This window comes from Lactuca serriola, chromosome 8 (genome assembly GCF_051521515.1).
Source record: "Lactuca serriola cultivar US96UC23 chromosome 8, Lser_US96UC23_V15, whole genome shotgun sequence".
NCBI classification, from domain to species: Eukaryota; Viridiplantae; Streptophyta; class Magnoliopsida; order Asterales; family Asteraceae; genus Lactuca; species Lactuca serriola.
The window spans coordinates 64,603,819-64,628,392 of record NC_136415.1 but is presented as its reverse complement, the minus strand read 5'-3'; positions in this window follow the sequence as shown (position 1 = coordinate 64,628,392).

Sequence of the window (24,574 nt, the reverse complement as noted above, 5' to 3'; positions counted from 1 at the left end):
GGGAGAGTAAGGGGGGGGGGCTGAGTCAAGCCGGAACTCGTCGAGTTGTTCTTGAGACTCGGCGAGTTGATTCATGGTGGCCCCGCGATTCATGCCTCGTGGAACTCGTCGAGTTAGGGAAGTACTCGACGTGTCAAGAGAGAATCCAAGGGAGTCAGTGGACACATATAGTCTCGCCGAGTCGCCCTAGTGCACTCGCCGAGTTCGGTCAAAGTTGACCGTTGACCTTGTTGACCTTTAGGGTTGAGTTCAGTTGTATTTATGGGTGTATTACTTTGTGTGATTAGGCGGAGGCTAGATCACATTTATTCCGAGACAGATATTTACCGAGATACCCGAGGTGAGTCTTCTCACTATACTTTACCTAGTGTGGTAATAGGGTTCAGAGACAGAGTATTATAGAGTTATATGCCAGTGTGATTGCATGTTATTATGTGTTGTGATTTGTTGTGATATGTGATATGCATGATTATAGAGTTACAGAGTTGGGACTTTCGGGTCCCTAGAGTTAGGGCCAGAGGGCCCACAGAGAGTTGGGGCTAGAGGGCCCCACTGAGACACATTGACCAGAGGGTCAACAGAGTTACTGCCTCGAGTGGCTATTATGTGATTAGTGTGGTATTTTGGGGAAACTCACTAAGCTTATGCTTATAGTGTTCAGTGTTATGTGTTTCAGGTACCAGTGATGACCGCGGGAAGGCGCCGGCTTGATTCGTACACACCTATGGGATGGGATGTATTTGATCTTGGGAGACATTTGTGATTTGAAAACTTGATGTTATGACATTTTGTGAATGAATGGTTTAATTAAAAACATTTTTTCAAAAGTGAAAAATTATTTTAATTTTTACGGTGTTACAAGTTGGTATCAGAGCCTAGGTTTGAGGGATTCGGGTGCACCTTCGGGCGTATCTGAACTCAAACTGAGGAATTGAGAAATTTTTTTGATAATAAAACAAGTTTTCAAAAGAAGAACTTGCGAGATAAACAGAGCAGAGTCGTGTGTACGAACAGCCAGCGCCCGAACGGTGATTTCCCAAAATACCATCATTATAAGTGTTATAATATATGATGTGATATGTTATCTGATGAGTTATTATATGCATGCTAGAGTAGACTAGATATTCTTATTAGGACTAGAGTGGCCTGATATGTGATGCCTAAGTCTAGGAGTCTTACTGCTATGAATATTTCAGAGTGGTTAGGTAGCAGCGAGGAGATTTTGAGAGATCTGTTGCGAGTATCATATGATTAAAGAGAGTAGAGTGCTTGGGACTTGGGACTCTAGGAGGAGGAATTGGGGTGGATGTTGATGCGGTGTGGACGGTAGTATTGGGCCCATACTACCGAAGACACCGGGTCAGTGCACAGTCCAAGTAAGAATCTTTGGAGTACCAAGGAACAAGTAGGATGGAGTACTCGAGTGTGAGTATACTCGAGCGAGTCCCTGATATTATTCTTATGTTGTTTCAGAGAGAGAGATCATGGTTGGGACTCGCCAAGCATCAGGGACCAGTGATACGAGGGATGAGGAGATCCGTGGGATCATCCAGGATGAGGTGGCTGCGGCCATCAGGGCAGAGATACCAGAGATGTTCGGGTCTATCAAGACCACGTTGATAGAGACATTTGATGAGAAGTACGCTGCTCTTTCTGAGGCTGTTGTTGTTGCAGCCACAACAGCTATAGCTGCGACGAGGCCGCAGGGTGGTGATGCGTTGCTGTTCCGAGAGTTCAGCAACACAAAACCACCGGAGTTTGACGGGACCTAAGACCCAATTGCGGCGATGAGGTGGATTTCAGACATAGAGGGGTGTTTCTTCACTTGCTCATCTCATGAGCATTTGAGAGTCCGGTTCGCACTGAACCAGCTTCGCTTGGGAGCGAAGGACTGGTGGAAATTTGTGACGGTGCACTATATGCCTGTTGAGCTTGCATCGGTGACCTGGGAGAGGTTCACTGCTATGTTCCGAGATGAGTACATTCCCCGGGTGGAGAAGGAGCATTTGGCCCAGGAGTTTCTGACCCTCAAGCAGGGTACTGAGTCTGTTACGGTGATTACGAGGATGTTTCATGAGCGGGCGATGTTCTGTCCAGAGCACGTGTCCTCCGAGCAGGTACGTATGAGTCGATATTTGAGCATTCTGAGGAGGGACATACGTGAGTTCGTGGCGAAATTGACGTACCGGACATTTGCCGAGCTTCAGGCAAATGCCCGGAAGAGGGAGATAGATCTGGAGACTCAGGCTAAGGAGGAGGCTGAGTCTCAGGGGAGGGATTGGCGACCGATGCAGTCTCAGCCGGTAGCCAAGCGGGCGAAGCCCGCCAATTCGAGATCAGGGAGCCAGAGGGGCCGCACTTGTGGCAAGTGCGGCAAGAGCCACGACGGAGTGTGCAGAGCAGGGTCTTGCTACAAATATGGCAAGGAGGGGCATATGGCCAAGGACTGCCCCAAGGGGTTTGCAATATGTTTTCACTGCAACCAGACCGTACACCGGAAGGCAGAGTGTCCGCAGTTGCGGGGATCGGCACAGGGAGCACCTCAGGGATCTGCCCCTGCCGCCATCAGAGCTACCGAGAGTCGGCCAGTGAAGGCCGAGGCGCCGAGGACACGAGGGAGAGCCTTTCAGTTGACCACGGAGGAGGTCCGCGCAGCACCCGATGTCGTGGCTGGTATGTATTCTTTCGTGTATTTATTTTCATGTTGAGATATTGTGCTTATATTATGTTACGCGTAGGTACTTTTCTTGTGAATTATGTACCTGCCTTGGTGTTATTTGACTCAGGTGCGAGTCGGTCTTTTGTATCTCTAGCTTTTAGTCAGCATATCAGTGTTAGTCGTGAGGCGTTGAGTCGGCCTCTAAGAGTTTCCATAGCTGACGAGAGAGTGATATATGCCACGGAGGTGGTCCGTGGGTGCGTATTTGAGATTTTCGGTGTTGAGTTCCCGATTGATTTGATTCCTATTGCGATGGGTGATGTCTGTGTCATTGTGGGCATGGACTGGTTGAGCAGATTCGGTGCAGTTATCGACTGTTCATGGATCTCATGAACAGGGTGTGCAGACCGATGTTGGATCGGTCGGTGATCGTGTTCATCGACGAAATTTTGGTGTATTCGAGATCCAGAGAGCAGCATGAGGAGCATTTGAGGGAGATCCTCGGAGTTCTGAGATCGGAGAGGTTTTACACCAAATTCTCCAAGTGTGATTTCTGGTTGCGAGAGGTTCAGTTCCTAGGGCACCTCGTTAACCAGAAGGGGATTTTGGTCGACCCGGCCAAAGTGGAGGCAGTGATGAGTTGGGAGGTGTCGAGGTCACCGTCCGAGATCAGGAGTTTCTTGGGGTTGGCAGGCTATTATCGGAGGTTTATTAGGGATTTCTCCAAGATCGCTATGCCACTCACCAGATTAACCCGGAAGGGTGTCGCTTTTTCATGGGGACCAGAGCAGCAGACCTCTTTTGAGACGCTTCGCCAGAGGCTATGTGAAGCCCCAGTGTTAGCCCTCCCAGAGGGGATGGAGGACTTTGTGGTTGATTGTGATGCGTCGATCTTGGGATTGGGAGCGGTGCTGATGCAGAGAGGGCATGTGATAGCATACGCATCGAGGCAGCTGAAACCTCATGAGTCGAGGTATCCCACCCACGATCTAGAGTTGGGGGCAGTGGTGTTCGCCCTCAAGATTTGGCGTCACTATCTGTACGGGGTTCGGTGTACGATATACACGGACCACAAGAGCCTGAAGTATTTGATGGATCAACCCAACCTAAACATGCGACAGAGGAGGTGGTTGGATGTGGTCAAGGATTATGATTGTGAGATCCTGTACCACCCGGGCAAGGCTAATGTTGTAGCCGATGCACTGAGCCGCAGGGCGGAGAGCACCCCGTTGCGAGATGTATGTTTGAGATTGACTGTGATAGCTCCAGTATTGGACGCCATTCGTGGGGCACAGTCTGAGGCTGTGCAGCCTGAGATGCAGAAGAAAGAGCGAGTTGTTGGGTAATGAAGGAAGCCCAAAAGGACCATGTTATTATTAGAAATATTACCAACAATTAATGACCTTTGATACTCTTTCCAATATAAACCTCCTATAATGTCATAAAATGTCTTGAAAATATCCAAATTCAGTTCTTTTGGGGATGATACTTTGAAAAGAGGAAAATAACATTGATTGCTTGGGTATAAAATCGTTTCCTCTTTTAATCGTGGTAAGCTAAGTATTAGCATCCACAGAGCGCCAAATTTTTCCCTCTTAGGCAAATGGTGGTTTTGATTTCAGGTTAGTAACTCAAATATTTTGCTAGATGTGATTAGGCCTATACACGACCTTGTCGACGACCTCAACTCCCCAGCCTCAATCAAGCAATAGGAGGGGGTCGGGGGGGGGGGGGGGGGGGGAGAGAGTTATGATGGGAATCTATTGCAGACTTAAATATGCTCTTAAACAAAAATAATTTAGGGTTTCTTTAATTTTTGTCCACAAAACATGTCAAAAAATAGTTGTCCGCTTTTATGCTTTCTCCAGTACCGAAACATACGACTTCAATGCGATAATGGATTTGATGGTGTTTCTTGAAAATGATCTTGGTAGTCTACCGAAATATGCATTTCTAATAAGCCTCATAATACTATTCTTCCTAAAATAATTAATTTTAGCATCTAAAAAGTAACTTTCACTAATACTCTAATGACTTATACCCTAAGCAACTAATGAGCAATTTATATACTATCTAGTTTTAAATTTATAATTGTAACCTACTTAACTAACTAATTGCACTTAGACAGTGTACCTAGTCAGATTATAATATAGTTTGGGTAAGTCGGGTGTCAATCATAGGGAACAGTATTAGCTAATAATATAATTACTAAAAATTAATCTAATAACAATAATATAACTTAACTAAAAATGATTGTAAACAATATTTACAAACACTTCCTTTTGGTTTCGAATCCCCCTTTTTCCTATGTATAGTTTCTAAGTATGGATTTATTTAGCTGGTTACCAGTTAGATGTAATTAGCAATCTTGATCCGATCTGCTAATATTTTCACTAATTTACAGACTACTATGCAATGATTATACACAAGCAAACACAAAATTGATTATTAATGATAATTGGGCAATGTTAGATATATCAAGATAATCATATATGATCAAGACAATAAATTTAACACAATTATGATCAAATTAAGTTTTTCAACATAGTTAAAGTTGTTGTCTTTATTACTTAATCTAAGATATGGTTAATCCTAGCTCTATCAATTTAATGACCATAAACTACTAGGTAAACGAGTTCATGCTATTAAAATGGTCATTAAACTACACTTAACTCGAAGCAAAGCAACAAAGATGCAAACTTTAACATGCGAGGTAATGATAATCAAACACATGCATTAACCAACTTCATAAAATCCAAATATAAGCTAGAAACTAACACATAGTATTAGGGTTCATCTACACTAAAAAATCCAAATGATTAGATATTCATAGCAGAAAAAAAAACATAAGAATTAGACATTGTTAATCTAATGCAAACCGAATTTGATGTGTAATCTTCAAATCTTCAATCTCCAAGTGTTTTCTCTTCTAAATGGTTGTTTTTCGCAGATTGCTGACCTCTTAAGTTGATTATATCTCCAGAAAATTAGATCCAACCTCTTTAAAATCGATATGCAAAGGGATATTTATAGTTTTCGGTCATCGCTCCTCACGTTGTGAGCATTAAGACTCATGTTGTGAGCTCAGCACAAATCGTGTTCGGCAAGGAAACATCATTTCGCGTAGTTATCTAATGGAAGAATCTATACTCACATCGTGAGCAGTAACTGTCATGTCTTGAAATTCTTTTTGACTCAATTTTCTCTTATTTTAAGCTCCATTAAATTCCTAACTCAGCTCGAGTCCTTCCAGGTTCCAACTTTTGTTGGTTTTGGTCCTTTTACCTGAAGAAAGTCATATTTGTCTGAAAAATGTAATTCAAATCAATAAGTACCAAATATCTTTGCAATTAACCCAAATATAGCTTAAAATTTATTAAAATAATGCCTAAATATATGTATAAATATAGCAATATCAACAACGAATATTAAACCGGTCCAACCGATACAAGAATCAAAAACCTTGCACCGACACTGATAGTGGCACTGGTATGCCTCAATGGCTCCGACCCACGATGCTTAGAATCCTCCCAGACTAGTTTAGTTCTGGAGTAAGTTTACATCCTATTCGTCCCAAATGCTAACCCCAATCACAAGTATAGAGTAATATTAGTTAACTGGATCAAACAATGTTAGATACAGATGATCTCTATTGGTATATATATATATATATATATATATATATAGAGAGAGAGAGAGAGAGAGAGAGAGACAGATAAAGAAAGAAAGAACGTAAGTTTAAATGAGAGCCTAACTATTGCTAGAAACCATCTAAAAATATAATTCTTTACGCAATATTTAAAGAAAAAATCATTATTTTCTTTGCCTACGTCATTCCTAAAAAATGAATTCTTTTAGGATGGTTCATACACATTTTTTTACATGTGCATTTTCAATATATATATATATATATATATATATATATATATATATATATATATATATATATATATATATATATATATATATATATATATATTGTGACGTCCATGTTCTAGATAGGTTTAGCTTTATATTTTCAAGGGCTAAAACATGGAGGTTTTGGGGAAAACTCTACGCCACGACAAGGAGCAAGGATTCCAACGACGTGGCAATAAATAAAGAACATGTGCATTTAATGGACCACCACGGAGTGGCCAAGGATTGCCACGGTGTGGCAGCTGTTTTGGCACAAGCCCAATATTCTTTTATGGTTTGCTTCATATTTAAACCCCTCTAAGTCGTTTCAAGGGTTCATTGTCGTCCTCCAACACCCTTATACCTCATAGAAACCCTAGCCCTCATTCCCCCGGTGATTACTGGCCTTTTAGAGTATTGATAGCTTGGAGAAGAGAACAAGGATAAGAAGGTGCCCTATTGTTGGATCTTGAAAGGAAACAACACCATCGGCATCTTGCATTGCTTCTGGACCTTTGTAAGTGTCAAAGGCTCAAAATTTATGGATTGAAGTAGTTAAATCTTGGATATTGTCCCATGTCCTTCATGTTTAAGCAAGTTTGAAAGGATGGAACACATAAATTTGGCAACTTTATGACTCTCAAGAGTCCCATAAGAAAAATATGTTAAAGATCTAGACTTTGGTTGGTGATCTTGTCATTTGCATGAGTTTTGGTCATTTTACTTCATTTTTACCTAAATAGGATTCTAGACATGTATTGGACATGTGTGCCTATAGATCTTTCATCTTTATTACATATATGGTATAAGAAACCCTTTATGGAGAGGTTGGGTTAAGGACTTTTCATATTAAGGGCTTAATGGTTAAGACATTGTGGTATTTGGATTTATTTGGACCTAGGGTTGTAGATCTTGATCTCTTTAGGTGTCCTAATGGATAAAGTTAGAAATTTTATCCATTTTGACCATAGAATGGAACATATATGAGTATTGGATCTCTTGAAATTGAAGAAAGCCTCTTAATCGATTAAGCTACTGGAAACCTAGCATCCACGGCGTAACTATAGGTCATCACGGTGTGGCGACTGGGAAATGCCCGTTTATACGATCGTATGAGGGCCACGACGTGGTAGTTGACTAATGTCAGCGCTGTCCGATGACTTTAACTATTGGCTTTTGGCATGGGTTGACTCTTGGTTAAATTTCTATTTTTTAGAAGGTAGACTTCTGTTTTACCTCGTATGGCTTGTTAGGAGGTGTTTAACACCCATCTTTTGGTCGTGAGAGCCATTAGTTGTGGTCGGCACGACATTGAGATGTGTAGTTAGCTTTGTGATTCATGTGAGTCTCATCATTGTACTTTTGGGTCGAAGGCACCAATGTTGGCCCATTGATTTATGTATATAGGAAGACTAGTCAGTCACCCCTAGCAATTGTATGAAAGAGTTGGACATGGCTCCCCGCAAATTGTATGCAGGACTAGGGTCTGGACCCTGGCAGTTATATGCAGGATGCTAGTTGTCTTTCCGATGCTTGCATGGAAGACCATGAGGTGGCTCTTGGCTTTTGTTTGTAAGACTATGGTTGTTGGACCCCAGCTTAGCATGGAAAGACCATGATACGACTCATGGCATTATAGTAATTGTAAGATTATGGTTGGTTGGCACATAGAATTCTTTATTCTAGGTATGGTACGCTGTATTTTGGGGAACTCACTAAGCTTTGTGCTTACGGTTTTTACGTTTATGATTTTAGGTACTTCCAGTTCCAAAAGGAAGGGCCTGGCATGACTACACAACATCCTCTAGAGTTTTCTGCATCAGTTATTTGTGTTTTTACTGTAGTGTTATTTGACATAATCATTTTGAATGGTTTTGGAACAACTCATTTGTATTGTTTACAGTTTTAAAAATGAAATTGTGTGATGACTTTTTGGGACATTGCAAGTTGGTATCATAACCTTGGTTTGAGGGATTCGGCCACATTGAGGAATTGGTAATCTTTTTTAAAGAAAACAAGTTTTCTAAAAATATTTTTATAAAGAAAAAGGGGGTCTGATGCGTGCAATTGGTCGAGCTGAAGTAAGTGATTCCCAGAATACGCATACATGATGTTATGCTATATGTTAAGTGAATAGTATGCTAGATTAGGGTTAAGGATCTGCTCAACATTGTAGGATAGAATGCTAGGAGTGATGCGTTTATATGCCTGGTGGTTATGTTTTTAGAACTACATGCCGGTATGGATATCTGGTGATTGAATAGGATGACCTGATTAGGTGATGCACTGGTTTAGATTTCACAATGTTTGAATGTTGCTTTCTTTGTGCTTTGTGGGACTCATCATTATGTGAGTTGACTATTTCATGAATATGTTAAGTTACATGATATAAAGGTTTAATAATCTCATAGTGATTGATTTGCCCCTATTGTGCAGCTCTCGTTTGAGTCTAACAGTTGTAGGGTTAAGTCTTTTAGTTGAAGGATTATCTAAGATTTGTTGCATGTAATTATATTTATCAAGTAGTTAGCAAACATTGGTAGGGGTTCTTCTGTAGCTGATAATAGAGTGGGGTGACGAACCTAGGACAGCCTAGGAAGTGTTTTAGTGGGTTTAGGTGCGTTGTTTAGCGGGTACTGGGGGTACCAGTTTGAGAAGTTGACTTAGAGGATTCAAGATAATTCTTAAGGAAAGGATGGATACGTGTGGAAGGTGGTATTGGGCACGTACTACTGAAAGCACAGGATCCATACTCGAATCAAGGAGAGTCACGAGGATACTAAGAAGCCGTAGGATGAGGAATTCTTTGGGCATGTTTTGATCATTTGTATGGTTGATATTTAGTGTGGTGATGAGCACACGTGAAGGACGTTCAAGTTTTGGTTCAGGCTCAGGTTTTGGCGCTGAGCCAATTGATGAGCAGATGCGGGAGTTCACCTAGTCGAAGATCACCCGCGGTATTTTGGAGAAGACTCCAGTGATCTTCGGTACGGTCGAGGAGGGGATCATGAAGATTTTAGACGAACGTTTCGTACATTCCACACTAAGATAATACCTATTGTGGGAGCCCGCACTCTTTCTTTCCACGCGTTTCGTGCTTGTGGGGCTCCTGAGTTCTTTGGGGAGAAAGACCCCATTGCTAGTAGGAGGTGGTTAACGGATATGGTGAATGCCTTCCAGACGAGCTTCTGGCCCGAGGGGTCGATGGTTAGATTTGCGTCCTGTCTTCTGAAAGATAAAGCTCGTGACTGGTGGGAGGAGGTATATTTCTCTTTGGGAGGCGAGGCCATTAAGATGATGACTTAGGATGACTTCATGACTTGGTTTAGGGTGGAGTTTGCACCATTTATCGAGGTGTAGTAATTAGCGAGGGAGTTTTAGGACATGCGCCATACGATTAAGACTGTAGATGAGGTCATCGCCAAGTTTTGGGAGAGAGGTTTACTGGTTCCAAAGTATGTTGCAGATGAGGAGATAAATAATACTCGGTACCATGACATGTTGAGGGTAGATATCAGGGAGTTTGTTAGCTTTTCAGCTTGTCGAACATTGGAGGAAATGATAGCCAAACCCTGAGAGTAGATGGTTGACTTGGGGAACCTCGAGAAAAGGAAGACATAGTAGATGCAGACAGCTGTGGGTCTTACGAAGAGACTCAAAACTTTTGATCAACAATTTAGGGCCCAACAGGACCGAGGTCATTGTGCCATGTGTGGAAAAAACATGATGGGATATATCAATCTAGGGGTATGGGTTGTTACAAGTGTGACAGGTTTGGTCATGTCAGTAGGGATTGCCCTCGGGGATCGAGTTTGATATGTTTTCACTGCAACCAAGTGAGCCACAAGAAGGCCGACTATCCGGTATTGACATGAGGAGGGTTCAAGCACCGTATCCAGCCAATCTGAGGATTATTGACGGCAGTGAGGGACGAGTGGAGGCTCTCGTGGTGAGGGGACGAGCGTTTCAGTCACAAACTGAGGATATTGGAGTTCCATCAGTTGACATCACATGTATGTGTTGTATTCACTTCCTTCATGCGCATATTATTATTTTTACTTATGATTATATGATTGTGTGTGTGGCGTTATGTTCGGTTTATATAAGTTTGCACCTCGGAATCATAATTTCCCTATGATGGTCTAGTTATTATATTTCCAAAATCTTCATATGCTATTTTGCATACCGAGGGCTGTGCTTAGAGGGTATTTGAGTGAGTTGGTTTAGAACTTCGATGCGGAAGACATCGACCAATGACAAAGCAAGCCTTAAGTGTAGGAAACTGTGTGTTCTTCTTGGAGAACATGTAGCTAATTTGATCTTTGGTGGGTTCAGCAAGGCGTCTGAGGGAGCTGCAGCATGATCGTGTCGGATTTGAGCACAAGACTCGTAAGGATCTTTCATGGTTGAAATACAAGGAAGGATTGGTCATATCGCAAGTTTAAGGTTGGTAGTTGTTAAATTCATGCAAGTAAGGGTGATTGATTGCAAGTTTGCATAGGAATTGCTCCATTGTAAGAAGGTCGCGTGATCGGTTACATACCTGTTTCGATAGAGGATTATCCGTTATTGTCGTCCGTTAAATTCGCATGAAGATTTTTGAGGTGGTACAAGTGGAAGGAGCTTGGAGATGTTGGGTTCTCATGAGATTTTTGGGTGTATCCATTAGGATTTTTGGGGTGTGCGTACACTAGCTCGGTTAGTTAGGAAATGTGAATTCTTGCTAGATCAGGTTGGTGGCATTTCTGAGTAATGAAATCGTTGATGTCATGGGAATTCAATTGGGTGCGGGGTTCATATGGTATAGATGATTCCAATAAGGGGAGAAGCGCTTTGGATTAATGGAAATATTCCCAATGCGAGTCAACTTGGAATAGATTGCCAAGAGCAAGAAGATCTCCAGTTCTGATAATGGAATGAGCCAAAATTTTATGCAAGGGATAGTGTCCATTGGGCAGTTGTAATCAGAGACACAAGGGTTGAAAATCAACTATCTTGTCCGAGGATATGAATTGTTAATAGTGGTGCATTTTAGGTTGTGTTAGGATCTCTCTGCATGTTCTTGTATGATGAAGGTCGTGAGGTTTGAAGCACGACCCGAACGCCTTCTGGGGATCACCAAATTGGAGTTCTGGCTTGTATCTGACTCGTAGTTAAGTTTTCTCGTAGATAGTTGGGAAGGTCATAGGCTAGGACCGTGGTAGTGGTAGAAGTTTTGTAAGAGTATAGGGTGGCTTGTAACATTCACTAGATTGGTAGGCAGTGGTAGAAGTGTTGTAAGACTACGGGGTGGCCTATAGCGTTCATTAGATTGGTAGGCAATGGTGGAAGTGGTGTAAGACTGCGGGGTTGCCGTAGCTTTCATTAGGTTCGTAGGTAGTGGTAGAAGTATTATAAGACTGTGGATTGGGCCGTAGCATTCACTAGATTGGTAGGGAATGGTGGAGGTGTTGTAAGATGGTGGTGTGACCCATAACATTCACCAGTTCGATGAGTAGTTGTGAGAGTGTTACGAATCTACGATTTGGATCGTAGCCTTCTCTAGGTTGCAGTAGACCTTGGCATGGTGGGCTGTGAGACTATGGGAGGGCCACAACATCCATGGGATTGAGGAAGGTTGTAGGCTGATTTGGTGCCAGTTATGACGTAAGATTATATATGGGATGGTAGCATTTACCTAGAGAAAAATTGATTATCTTATGTTTGTGTGCTTGTCGGTTATGTCGTCCCATGAGGACTATGGAAGCCATGATGGTGAACTGGCTATGATAACTCTTGTCATCTAGACTCTAGGTTGGAGTCTCATGGCACGGTCGGGTGAGAGGTTATGAACTTCTACAACCGGTGTAACACTCTAAATTTTTAAACAAAATTTTCATTTTTAAAATCACATAAATCCCAATTTCACATTTCTCAAAAACCACCAATGTATAAGTTGTCAAAACACAAGTCAACAATTGTTTGATAACATCATAGAATCCTTAAAAACATAAACTCCAACTTTTGTGTACAATTAAGCCGGCGCCTTTCCGCGATCCTAAGAAGTACCTGAAACACACATCACACAACACGGTAAGCATGAAGCTTAGTGAGTTCCCTAAAATACCACATACACAAATAATAAGCCTCTCATGGCTATAGCTCGGCATGGACCCTCCGATCATGCGTCTCGGTGAGGAACCTTCGGTATCACGGCTCAATGTGGACCCTCTGGTCATGTGTCTCAGTGAAGACCCTCAAGTCTCACAACTCGGGTTGGACCCTCCAGTTTTGTATCTCATTGAAGACCCTCCGGTCTCACAACTCGGTTTGGACCCTCCGGTCCTAACTTAGTAAGGCACAGAATAATATAGCATATATCACAAAGACAAGATGGATAATATCACATAACTCAGTATAAGCACATAGGACCCTCCAGTCGATAACTCAAATAAGACCCTCCGGTCACACAGTATTACCACTCAGGTAAGTATAGTGAGAAGACTCATCTCGTAAGCAAAAAAAATATGTCTCGCACTCAACGATCGGTCTAGACTCTGCCTACATATCACAATCATCTCTAATTAACACATTATAATAAGCACACTAACGATGTTAGGCTAATCCCTTTCTAACTCCAGGAAAGCGTCATGGTTTCCATATCCATCATTTGACAAAGCCCTAAACGTCAACTAAATTCAACACTCGAGTCAACAGTCCATGTTGAACCAACTCGTCAAGTGCAGCTATGCGGCTCGTCGAGTTCCTCCTGTTCTTAGAAGAATCGGGAAAACTCCAAATCAACTCGTCGAGTTGTCTCATCAACTCGTCGAGTTGTAGCGCGTCCAGTCTATCACAGAAAACCCTAATTGACTCGTCAAGTTACATCATGCACTCGTCGAGTCCCTCTAGTCCAATTCTCATTCTAACGATTCTAAGCATAAATAAAGTCCCAAACTCTAGATCTAGCCTCCCAAGGTTGAAATACCATGTAAAACAGCAAGCTTTACGTCCATGCATGACACTTAGGGATCAAAATGCCAAAAAAAGCTCTATAGAGGGTTTAATGTTTGGAACTTGGCCAATAGCTTGATAAAGCTTGGATCTTTATGCTCAAGGAACCTCATACAGTCCAAATCTGAAGTTTTAACTTCATGCCATGCTCAAATGACTCAAATTCTCAAAAAGGAAGATGGAAATGGCCACAAACTCCCTAAAGAAGAGATATAACTAAACAATGATCAAGATGACAACTTTTTACCTCCAAAAAGTAGCTAGCACTGAAAGAACACCAGATCCAGAAGCTTCTTCTCGTTCCAAGCCTTATGCCGTTCTTTCTCCTTCCAATAATGCACCAAATCACACACTTTTAGTCTCCCTCTCTCATAGATGATACCAGCTCGTTTAGGGTTTCTCTCATGGTATTAAAGTGATAAGGGAGGCGGAAATGAAGGCTTAAGGTACTTTAAATAGGACACAAACCCTGAAAATTAGGGTTTTCTTAGTCAACACCTACTCGTCGAGTAGGGGTCCTCCAACTCATCGAGTAGAATCTGAAAATCACGCAGGCTTCTCCATCTCCACTCGGCGCGTTGGGGCCTCCAACTCGTCGAGTTATCCTAACAAAATGAATATAATGTAAGTAAATATTATACCTGGGAATCGGGATGTTACAACCGGTTTGAAATTCGGTATATCAGTTAATTGGTGGGTACGAGGCATGAGAGACCTCGTTTAAATCGAAAATATGAATGTTAGTTAGCCGGATGAGACTTAGATGTTGGTATGGCACCAATGATTGAGCATCGTGTTGGAATTCGCCTTGTTTTCAAATGAAATGTTTCATTCGCGATGAAAGGTCAGGGATTCTATCCTTGTAGTTGTCAACAAGATAATTCATGAACAAAAGGGTTCCGTTTGGTTCGAGTTGTGAATTAGAGTCTTTATGGATATGGGATGAGATGGTTATGTCCGTTGTAAAGTGAAACACTATTTAGGGTTTTTAGTTTTCGGGCAGCACAATTGGAATCTTCCTTAGTAGTGTTGGGTGGATGATTGAGGTTCCATTTTTCATCGAGATATGTGGTCTCTGCTATGTTAAGGGCTTTGATAGCAGGAATGGGAGGTGGTCATCCACACGAGAGGACTAGGCAGTCCAAATTAATATCGAGGATGTTCTGGAAGGGTTATCGGGTGTGGCAAATTAGTTCGTAAGGAATGATTTTGAGGACTAAATCTAATTTAAGTAGAGGAGAGTTGTAACATCCATGTTCTAGACAGCTTTAGCTTTATATTTTTATGGGATAAAGATGGAGCTTTTGGGAAAAACTCTGTGTCACGACGTAGAGCAAGGATGCCCACGGCGTGGCAATAAATAAAGAACACATGCATTTCATGGTCCACCACGACGTGGCCAAGGATTGTCAAGGTCTTATAGTTTTTTGGCCCAAGCCCATGATTCTTTTAGGGTTGCTTCATATTTAAACCCCTCTAAGTCATTTCGAGGGTTCGTTTCCACCCTCCAACACCCTTATACCTTAGAGAAACCCTAGCCCTCATTCCTATGCAGATTTGTGGCCTTTTGGAATTTGGAGCATTAATAGCTTGGAGAAGAAGGTGACGTATTGTTGGATCTTGCAAGAAAACAACACCATCACCATCTCACAATGCTTTCAGACCTTTCAAAGTGCAAAGGATCAAACTTTATGGCCTAAAGTGGTTAGATCTAGGATATTGTCTCATGTTCTTCATGTTTAAGCAAGTTTGAAAGGAAGGAACACATAAAGTTGGTAAGTTCATGAATCTACTGAGTCTCATGAGCAACATATGTTGTAGATCTAGACTTTGGTTCAAGATCTTTTCATCTGCATGAGTTTTGGTCATTTAGCTCATTTTAACCTAAAACGGATTCTAGAAATGTATTGGACATGCATGTCTATAGAGATGTCATGTTTATCATAGATCTAGTATTAGAAACCCTTTCTGGAGAGATTGGGTTAAGGACTTTTCAGATTAAAGGAATAATGGTTAAGAATTTGTGGTATTTAGGTTTATTTGGACCTAGGGATGGAGATCATAATCTATTTAGGTGTCTTAAGAGATAAATTTGGAAACTTGATCCATTTCGACCATAGAAATGATCATATATGAGCATTAGAGCTCTTTAAATCGAAGAAAACAGCTTAATCTATTAAGTTGATGGAAACCTAGAGCCCACGGCCTGGCTATAGGTCACCATAGTGTGGCGACTGGGAAATGCCCGTCTGTTAGATCGTATGAGGACCACGACGTGGCCAAGGAAGGCCTCAACATGACGATTGACTAAATTCAATATTGACCATTGACTTTTGGTTTACCTTGTATGGATTATTAGGAGGTGTTTAGCACCCATCTTTTGGCGTTGAGAGTTGTTATCTGTGGTCGACGTGACATTAAGCTGGGTTTTAGTAGACTTTGTGATTCAGGTGAGCCTCCTCACTGTACTTGCGGGTCGAAAGCACCAATTCCGACACACTGACTTATGTATATATGAAGACCAGGTAGTGGCCCCTAGCAATTATATGAAAGACCTGGATATGGCTCCCCGTAAATTGTATGCAAGACCAGGGTCTGGACCTTGGTAGTTATATACAGGATGATAGTTTCATTTCTGAATCATACATGGAAGACTAGGAGGTAGCTCTTGTCACTTGTTTGTAAGACCTGCATTGTTGGCCCCCCGACTTAGCAAGGAAAGACCATGATACAGCTCATGGAATGATATTAATTGTAAGACTATGGTTGACACATATCATTCTCTATTTTATGTATGGTATGTGGTATTTTGAGGAACTAACTAAACATTATACTTACAATTTTTACGTTTATGATTTTAGGTATTTCCAGTTCCAAAGGCAAGGGTCTGACATGACTGCATAACATCCCTAAAGTTTTCTGCGTCGGCTACCTATGATTTTACTTTGATGTTATTTGACATAATCACTTTGATGTTACTTTGATGTTATTGGGATGTTATATATATATATATATATATATATATATATATATATATATATATATATATATATATATATAGGGTTAGGATCAAATGTGAATCATAAATATTGTGTGAATGTATGACCAAATTCTGACCATTAGATTAAAAAGAATGAATGCATGTGATTTTGGGTACATATTATTAACATAGATTATCATGTACTATATAATTACAATTATTAATTATAATGACATTTATTACATTTTATAAAGAGAAAGATATGACAAGTATCTAATATTTAGGCAATGACGTAAAATTAGTTGATAGAAATCAAGTCAAATCTCATATTTTGTTAATTACATTTAGTTTAAATCAGATTTTTTGAGAATACGTCTTCATTCAACGCATATTTTAATTCTTTCATTCTTGAAGAATATTATATTATTTAATAGTTTTTTGATTCGTTCGGTCTTACAGGATATAATTTTTTGAGAAGTAACATTCTTAAATAATACATCTCCTATAAAAGACAATAACATATCATTGTTTGAGAAAAATATATTACATTACAATAAAAAATTTTATAATAAGCAAATGAAAACCATTTTTATAACATAAAATAAAAATATATACAACATTTTAAAGAATATCTAAAAACTTTTGTACTATATTCTTTAAGAACATGTCATCTTTTTTTTTAGAATATACAAAAAAGATTATAATATATAATACATTCTTTAAGAATATAATACATTATTGGTTCTTGACAAAAACACTTGTACAAAAATTACACTGAGTTTGAATATTCTTTTAGAATGGACATATAACTAACTTATTTATAAAAAAAAAAACTTACAGAATGAATAAATATTAAAAAACGTCATCTCAGATTCATGAAAGGGGTGAACAAATAATATTCTATAAGAATATGTATTTATGAGCAACATTCTAAAAAAATAAATAGTTAAGTATACATTTGTTAATATAATTCTTGAAGAATGGTCGTTTCAAAAGTCTTACCTATACAAAAAAATGACAATAATTTATGAACGATTTAAAACTAATGATTTAAGAATAGTTAAACAAATATGTACATATTCAAAATTCTAAAAGAATTTCAATATGAAAAAAATGAGTTAAACAGTATAATATATCATTAATATATTCTTTAAGAATGAACAGCTAAAATTCACATATCATGAATAAATGATTTACCGCAATCGTAACTTGAAGAAAACCTAAACCCTTTAAAGTTAATGCAAAAAACGGAATTCTTAATTGGTTTGAAATTTTCTGGTTTCTTGAATCAGATTAACAAATATTCATCTATAAACTATTTTGACTGCAAATCGAATTATAAAAATCCATAAAAAAATATACGATAATTATTTTGAGTTCTGCAAATCGATTCTTATGGAGAATGAATATACTTCTTACCATGCAATTAAGATGTTAATCAAATAAGATGAATTGAAATAAAAAACTGATTCAAAAATATAACGCATCTTTAGTTTCCTTATTGGTATTAGATAAATGTTAAATTGATTAAAAAAAATTCTGAATTTACCTTGGCAGATTGAATTTGATCGATAACTTATATTAGGTCATATATTCATACAATATTTAAAGTTCATATATAAACCTAATTCTTATATATATATATATATATATATATATATATATATATATATATATATATATATATATATATAACATGAAAAATGCAAATAATCAATTTTTTTTTATAAATATTAATTTTGAAATATACATAAAAAAATTTCATTGAGTTAAAAAAATTAATTAAGCAAAAATTTTGAAAATATTTCGAAATTAATATTAAATTAAAAAAAAACATTTTTTATGTGTATCAACATTTTTATGCTTATGCGCATTTGATAAAAAAAATATGCATATACATATGAGAAAAAATATTCAAATATTTTTGTTTATGTGTATATGTATGTGTGCATATGTACTTACGTTATATTCATGTGCCTACGAATATATATATATATATATATATATATATATATATATATAAATAAAAATATAAAAATAGTAAAATAAATTGCATGTGCGTGTATATATATATATATATATATATATATATATATATATATATATATATATATATATATATATATATATATATATATATATATATATATAGGAATGAGTTCTATGGAAAACAAATAACTAGGGCAACATCTACCGGAACCAATAATCAAATGACATGTGTCCGTTTCTTTCTTCACAAGTAATGTATTGTGGAAGTTATTATGGAAGTGATGTGTTGTCATGTTTTCATTGGTTCAAATATGTGTTGCCTAATCATTCATTTTTCATATAACTCTTCCATATATATATATATATATATATATATATATATATATATATATATATATATATATATATTTTAAATATGTGTAAGCACCAGAAAATATGAATCAAACACTGCATTTTTTAAAAAATTCTTCGTTTATATATTAATCTCGAAATATGAATAAAAATGTTGTCGAACTAACAAAAATTAATTATACTTGTTTATTTTTTTATTCAATAAAAATATGGTAAATATTTTGAAATTAATAGTTAAAAAAAATGTTTTTTAAAATAATATGTTTTTTCTCAACAAAAATTAATGTATTTGTGATGTTTGTGCATATATATATATATATATATATATATATATATATATATATATATATATATATATATATATATATATATATATATATTAAATGTACACATACACATGAAAAAAGAATATGTTTTTTCTTAATATTTTTGGATGCTAGTAGATAATAATTTTTGCTATTTGCTTTTGCAAAATATTATATTAAAAAAAGGTTCTTGAATTTCTATTGTTTTGTGGTTTTTAATTTTCATCTCTCTCTCTCTCTCTCTCTCTCTATATATATATATATATATATATATATATATATATATATATATATATATATATATATATATATATATATATATATATATATATATATATACTTAACAATAAATTGAATAACAAAATTTCACAATTGGTCCCTATTGTTTAAAGAATATATCATTTGGAGGACTTGCTAACAAAAAGTCACGCCACTAGTCCTTATGGTTTCATTTCATTGTGCGATTGGTCATTGACCCTAATCCCGTCACGTTTTTACCGTTAGTGCAGGGGTATTTTGTCTTTTCATTGAACAGTTACTGTAATCCTTCATTATGCATAATATATAGAGATGATCTATGCAATTAATTGCCAAGATCATCATCCAGCTACCCATAAACCTTTTGCATTCATCATCACCTTCTCCAACACAATGCACGGATCACCTTCCAGTTCGATTGAAAACGATAATGGTGTTAATGTTATGGTCGGTCCGTTCCAGACACACGAAAGCATCAAACTATGATTTGGAAAAGTTATACCATAAGTGACTTACTAACGTGATCATACATTTTGTTGATTTGATACTACGCCCAAATAGTTGAATTTTTTTTACTATTCTTTGTTTCAGAGGGAATAAGCAAGTACTTCACACTAAAAATCCATCACGGTGGATATTCACGAAAAGCACTGGGAGAAGGTACGTAGGTGGAATAATAGACTATAATGACTTCGTAGATATTGATGTTTTCTCCGTGCATGAGTTGGATACAATGGTTCAAGAAATAGGGTACGTAGAAGGGAAAACTTTGTATTATCATTTTCTTATTCCAGAAGTAGAGTTGGAATTTGGTCTCTTACCTCTAGGAAACGATAGGTATGTGCATGTATTGTCAACTTATGTGGAAAAAAATTAACCAACTAAATATTTACATAGATCATGGACATAAAAGGGTCAAAAGTTATTTTTTATCCCCAACAAAGGTTATTATTGAGGAGTTGGTTAATGATGTGTCCCCTGAACTAGATAGGAACCAAAAGAATAGAAAAGATGTTGGATCTTCTAGGAAAAAACTAGAATACTCCCGGTCCATTGTGCCATATGGAACATTTGGTGGACCTTCCCAAGTGATACATGGTAATGAGCCACTTATGGATGGTGAGCCACTCATGAATGATGAACCAGTCATAGATAATGAACCAGTTTTAGATGATGAAGATATAATGACTACTAGACATGATAGTAAGGATTATGAATATTATTGTGAGGATAGTGAATATGAAAGTGAATTTCGTAGTCAGTATGATGTAAAAAAATTAGTGTTTGATGAGGAACCTTTGATAGATGATGTGGAGGCGAACATGATCAACTTCTGTAGTGTACTTGATGAAGACATTGACTTAGGGCGGCCTGATCAGACAAAAAATAATACAATGGAACATAAAGACATTGAAGATGAACCTTTAGAAGTCTTAGATAATGATGTGTTTGAGTTATTTGCTAGTTAACAAGAGCCTTGAAAGAAATTGTTAAAATCCATTCTAAAACCAGTTGCTTGTTCATTTGGTGAGGTTCACACAAAAGCTTTAATAATTGGTCAGATTTTCAAGGAAAAGAAAAAGAACAGAGAAGTTATTTCCAACCACACTATAAAGAGATGAGGGATCTACATTATGTAAAGAATGACAAGAAAAGAGTTAGGTTAAAGTGTAGGGGTCTTGTCCCTGAATTGATTGGTGGCAGTAATAAAGGCAGGGGCAGTTTAGTACTTTCCAAGGAAACAACTTGTCTATGGGTTCTTTTTATCTCTACGGCAGATGAAAAACAAGTTTGGACTATTAAAACATATGAATATTGTCATTCTTGTGTGCAAACAAGGACAATGAGGGCTTTTTCATCTAATTTTCTAGCTAACAACATATTACATCAAGTTGAAAGTAACCCTAAGATCCCTACATGTACTTTATAGGAGGACTTGGTATAGAGGTACTCACTTTCAATATCAAAGATGAAAGTATTCGGGGTAAAAGCTATGGAAAAAAAATTGTTTATAGTGATTATGAAAGCAATATGGTATTTTGAGAGAATATTCCATGGAATTGCAGTTAAAGAATCCAGGAACAACTGGAACAACTGTGAAGATAGATGTCGAAACCGAACCCAACTTTGTGTTCTAAAACAAGGATCTTCTAACGTGTGTGTGTGTGTATATATATATATATATATATATATATATATGCTTAGGTCCATTGAACGAGGGATTCAAAAAAGGTTTAAGGGATTTTCTTGGATTTGATGATACGTTTTTGAAGGGTCCCTTTCCTAGGCAGATCCTCAATGCAGTTGGGCTTGACTCGAACAATGGCATTTACCCAGTTGCATATGCCATTGTAGAAACTAAAAATATTAACTCTTGGACATGGTTTTTAGAACACTTAGTTGATGACTTGAATTTGAATTCTTCATCAAACTTCCCCTTCATTTCAGATCGGCAAAAGGTACCATGTAACTTCAAGAAACTCCACTTTATTATTTTCATTTCCTAGCTTATTTTAATTGTACTCACAAGGAATATTGGCTGCAATAGAGATGCTTTTTCCATCAGCTGAGCAAAGGTTCTGTTTAAGAAATGTGTTTGACAACATGAAATTGAAACATAAGGGAGATGAATTGAGGAAAGCAGTATGGTATTGTGGAAAAGCATATAGCATACCAAAATTTAATAAGGCTATGGGGAAACTGAAAAACCATTACCCAGAAGCAGATGAGTGGTTAACTAAAATTCCTACAAAACACTGGGCAAAATCCCATTTCTCTGGTAAGTATCATACTCTTTTTATTAACATATTTCATAACTGATTTCACTAATTCATAAAGTGCTAGACAAATGCAAAGGTTCTTTATGTACAACTATAAAAAAATCTTAGAAAAAAATAAGACAAAGGCAAATAAGATGAAGGTTCTATTCATTAGATCTGATAAATATCAAGTGACTGGTCTATGGAGGGAGTAATATGTTGTGAACTTGAAGGAGAGGAGTTGAACTTGCAGGAAATGGGACATTACAGGTATTCCATGCCAGCATGCTATTGTTGCAATGTAAGATAAGATGCATAATAGGTCAGAATGTGGATATCCTGAGGCTTGTGTGAACAAATCTTACTGGCTAGATGAAGGTTCTATTCATTAGAAAACAATATGTTGTGAACTGCAGCAAAAATCTTAGAAGACAGTAAGACAAAGGCAAATCATATGAAGGTTCTATTCATTAGAGCTGATAAATATCAAGTGACTGGTCTATGGAGGGAGAAATATGTTGTGAACTTGAAGGAGAGGAGTTGAACTTGCAAGGAATGGGACATTACAGGTATTCCATGCCGCATGCTATTACTGCAATGTATGATAAGATGCATAATAGGTCAGAATGTGGAGATCCTGAGGCTTGTGTGAACAAATGTTACTGGCTTAGTATATAGATTGCTATGTACCAACACATACTTGACCCGATAAATGGAAGGATCATGTGGCCTAGATCTGATTTTCCAACAACCCTTCTCCCACCCAAACATCACAAACAGGTTTGTTGCTATACATGTTTTGCATAATTCAATTTGAAAATATTTACTAAACTTTTTGATATGTATCCTTACAAATTTGTTTATAGGTTGGCTGGCCAAAGAAAAAAAGGATGAGGGCAGCTGATGAGCCAAGTTAAAGTACCAGTTTAAGTAGGAAATACTTGACAGACACTTGAAGCAAATGCCTCAACAAAGGTCACAATACTAGGACATGCAAGGGGCACGAAGGTCCTAGTGAAGTTGGAAAGGGGAGTGGACAGAAGAAGGGGAAAGTTACTGCAGTTTAGTTTGTAGCTTTAAGTATGCTTTTGCTATTATGTCTAAGTATTTAGCATGTCTACTATGTTTGGTCATGGTATGTTTGTAGAAACAAGTACTTTTGATAGGTATTTTGGGTATTGTATCTTTGTAAATATGATATTTCACTTACATGCATTATGGTTAATGGTATTTTGGTCTACTATGTTTCAACTAGTACATTTTCAATTTTGGTAATGACACTTCGGTAACTAGTTTTTGGTTATTTTATTGCACATTAACAATAAACTTTACACTTACATGCAATCAAATTGACAATTTGCTTCCTTGCTAATACCAGTTCACATTAAACCTAAACATCAAACTTACATTATATATAATAACCTCTATATGTTCTTGTCCCACCATTACATACAATCATAGGGAAAATCCTTCGAAAGCTATAACAAAAAAGGGACCAAAATACAGATTCCAAAAAACAGACCACCCCCACCCCCCCCCCCCCAAAAAAAAAATTCACCATCATCAATCTTGCTTCGAGATTGTTTCTTCCACACAACAACCCCAGAATCACAACAATTGACCTAAGGTACATGGGAGGGTCGAACCATCCACAAAAACTGCATGTTCCTCCTAACTTTGAGCATGGCCAGAGTTCAGATCAGTCCACGATGTCACCAAAACCGTTGGCCTTCCACACTGACATATCACCATCGTCTTTTTTTGGAAGAGAACTTGAGTGGGGAGGGAAGAAAAGAAGAAAGGAATGAGAAGTAGAAGGATACAAAGGTAGGGCTTACATCATATAATCTAATGCACAATGAGATGAAAAGACAATAATACCCCTACACTAACGGTACACCAATGACTAGGTTAGGGTCAAGGACCAATCGCACAATCAACTGAAACCATAAGGACTAGTGGCGTGACTTTTTGCCAAGAAGTCCTCAAAGTGAGATATTATGTAAACCATAGGGACCAATTGTAAAATTTTGTCTAAATCGAGTTTATGGTCTCTACGGTATTTAACTAATGATATCTTTTAGACAAAAAAAATTACGATTGGTCCCAATGGTTTAAGATCTCTAGCGTATTGGACTAGTGATAACTTTTAAACAAAATTTAATTATTGGTTCCTATAATTTACAAAAAGTATCATCTCGAAGACAACTATCAAAAACGGTGTACTGTTGGTTATCGTGGTTTCATTTATTTATTTATTTTAGTGTTGGTAGTCCTTTTGGTGTTAAATCTAAAATTTTAATTATTACTTTTTTCTAAAATGACCAATATACCATTCTGCCAAATTTGAAAAAAAAAATACAAAAAACCTCAAGAACCATTT